The following is a 3567-nucleotide window of genomic DNA, read 5'->3' as shown; positions in this document are numbered from 1 at the left end:
ACACTCAAGGAGGTCCTAATGGCTCCCAGGTGTCTTCGATTGTCAAGAACAGCCAAATTCTATTTAATTTCAGCCTTCTCCATAATCGACTAACGAGGAGGGTACCTGCGGAGCGGGCAGGACAGGGAGGAGGCTAATGATGGTACCAACATGACTGTATACACACTGTGTACATAACTAATAAAAAAACAAATTTAAAAAAGATTAAATGTAACATTGATTGAATACTTAAATATGCCAAAAGGTTCAGCATTTTTATACTACTTACTTGACAGACAAGGGATGTGTCATAGTAGAGGTTATCACTTCCCAGGGTCATCTGAATAATGGAAGAGCCAGGAATCAACTCAGAACTACAGTACTCTAGGCTTTGTACTTGGTGCACTGACCCCTTCTATTTTTTCCCAGTACATACATTTTGCAAGAAGCTATTACCTAGTGGACTAGCTACAATCTGAGCAAAAGAAAAAGGACAGCAGCCGATATGATTCTGTCCCCGTGGTCAATTCTAGCTGCTCTCCCTGGATCACTCTGCAGTCCTGAGGGAGAAAGAAGGAACATGTGGGGAGAAAAAGGGAAGGCCATGTCCATGGGGAAATGAGGACTGAGGGGTGAGAGACAAAGAATGAAGGGGGTCCTGCTATAGAGAGTGTGGGAATGGCCATTACATGCTCAGAAGACGTAAGACAAATCCAAGCCTTCCTAGGGAAATGATGGACATACCAAAATACGAATAACTCTGAACAGATAATGTAATAAGAGTGAGAATAAAATACACCAAAATAAAGACATGTGGTACTATAATTGGGCTATTTGCATAAAAATGAGAACCAGGGTTACTAAAATAAATTCTGTATGTTTAAAAAAGCAGTCAATGAAAAATATACAATTTTGCATTAAACTGTATTCAACATAGAACAAAGATATAGGTTTTGACTCTGGCTTAGTCAACACATAATAATTATGCAGATTTATGAGGTACAATATGATATTTCAGTATATGTATATAATAAGTAATGATCAAAATAGTAATTAACATATTCATCTCCCCATAATTTCTTTATGTTTGGAACCTTACAGCTCTTGTCTTTGAGTTTTTTTCAGATATATACTATTTTACCTGACCAAAACACAGTGCTCTAAAACACACACACAGACGTTTTATAACACTTCCATGTACACTTTTGTAGATAATGCAAAGATTATTTGCTTTAACTCCCACATAAGAGGTGTGAGTTTAGTTCAGTTGACAAATGTAAAAATTGGTCACTAAGGGTTAAAATATAGGCAGCAGAGTTAATATCTGAATTTAATGCTGGTAGCCATCTGTATAGATCATCTGTATAGATCTAGGCGGGCCTTGATATGACTGTGTTTATAAAATGTAAACTCCTGAAATGAATGTTTGTCTTTAGGTTAGGATTTCTAACCTAGCTCTAGTGACTTTCTGGTAATATCATTGTTGCAGTCATGATCACATTGCTGGCAGAATTCACCCAACCAAAAGCAGCTTGTGGGAAGGAAGGTGTATTTTGGCTCACAGACTTGAGGGGGAGCTCCATGACGTCAGGGGGAAACGATGTCCTGAGCATGTGCCCTAACAAAACACTGCCTCCAGGAGGCATTAATTCCAAAATCTTCATTAGCTGGGAACCTGGCATTCAGAACACCTAAGTTTTGGGGGGACACCTGAATCAAACCACAACTTTCTGCCCCTAGCCCCTATAAACTGATAATCATCCATGATGCAAAATGCAATGCATTCATCCAATGTTAAAAGTCCCCAGAGTTTCTTTCAATTCTAATAATGTTCAAAAGCATTCCCATTATCCAAGATCTTTTAACAGAGCCATACTACAAAAACATCCCCCCAAAAAAAAATACTGATAATGGCACAGAATAAACACTCACATTGCATTGGGCATAGCAAAGAAATATTCAACCAATACAAGATTTCAACAGGGCAAAATCAAACTCTGTAGCTCCAAGACCAACAACTCTAGTCAGTGACAAATCTCCAAGTCAAATAATTCTAACCAGCAACAAGCGCTGAGTTCTAATTCTGTCCCTCCAGCTATGCTACTCACAGTCCTGGAAAACTTCATCTGGGGCCAGTAGCTTTCCTTAGCAGCCATCTCGTGGTCCTGATATCTCCATTGGGTCTCCACTGCAGTCCATGGTTCATCCTCACACCTCCATTGGGTCTTCATTCAGGCATCCAGCAAATGTGCTTCACATTGCCCATGGCCGTTTCCAAACCATAAGACCATGTTGCAACTTCAATGACCCTCTCTTTCCTGCATTTCTTTTACTCCACAATACCAGTTGGGGTGCCAATTTGTTCATCCAGGGGGGAATAAAGCAGACTTTGAAAAACAGGACACTCTCTGAGCACTCAGGCCCCTTCAAAAGAGTACATTCGGCCGGAGAGATGGCTTAGTGGTTAAGCGCTTGCCTGTGAAGTCTAAGGACCCCAGTTCAAGGCTCCAGTTCCCCAGGTCCCACGTTAGCCAGATGCACAAGGGGGTGCACGTGTCTGGAGTTCATTTGCAGAGGCTGGAAGCCCTGGCACGCCCATTCTCTCTCTCTTCCTCTATCTGTCTTTCTCTCTGTGTCTGTCACTCTAAAATAAATAAATCTAAAAAAATCAAAAGAGTACATTCTTCCTATTGCCCAGTGCAGGTCAGCTGGCCCAATCTCAACGGTTATAATCTCTCAATTGCAGCTGAATGGCATAGGTTTCAGCCCAAAGATTTCACTTTTTGTGCCATATCCCTCTGCACAAACCTGTATGTTTCTACACAGAGCAACCCTGCACAAGTTCTCAGGACACAAGCATAACAAACTGCTTCAAGCCCAGTCCAGGCAAAGCTCATTCTCATCCTCATAAGCCAAACCTCACAGTCCATAGTTCTTACTGCACTCAGGTCTTGCAACTCTGACCAGAATAATCCATCAAGAGATGGCTTAGTGGTTAAGCTCTTGCCTGTGAAGCCTAAGGACCCCAGTTCAAGGCTGGATTCCCCGGGACCCATGTTAGTCAGATGCACAAGGGGCACATTCATCTGGAGTTCGTTTGCAGTGGCTGGAGGCCATAGCATGCCCATTCTCTCTATATCTGCCTCTTTCTCTCTCTGTCTGTTGCTCTCAAATAAATAAATAAAAAATCTTTTTAAATGAGAGACTGATTGAGAGGGGGAGGGGATGTGATGGAAAATGGAGTTTCAAAGGGGAAAGTGGGGGTGGGAGGGAATTACCATGGGATATTGTTTACAATTATGGAAACTGTCAATAAAAAATAAATTAAAAAAAGAATAATCCATCAAGCTGTACTTACAGCACTACAAGGTGTCTCTTAGGCAAAGGTTTCAAATTCATCCACATTCCTCTTGAAAATAAGCTCCAAAAAGCCAAAGCCACACAGTCAGGTGTCTAGCAGCAAATGACACCACTCCTTGGTACCAACATTACTGTTGCAGTCAGGTTCGCATTGTTGCCAGAAAATATCCGCCCAAGAGCAGCTTGTGGAAAAAAGGCTTATTTTGGCTTACAGACTCGAGAGGAAGC

The sequence above is a fragment of the Jaculus jaculus genome, chromosome 9 (assembly GCF_020740685.1).
Source record: "Jaculus jaculus isolate mJacJac1 chromosome 9, mJacJac1.mat.Y.cur, whole genome shotgun sequence".
Taxonomy (NCBI): domain Eukaryota; kingdom Metazoa; phylum Chordata; class Mammalia; order Rodentia; family Dipodidae; genus Jaculus; species Jaculus jaculus.
This window is presented reverse-complemented; position numbering follows the sequence as displayed.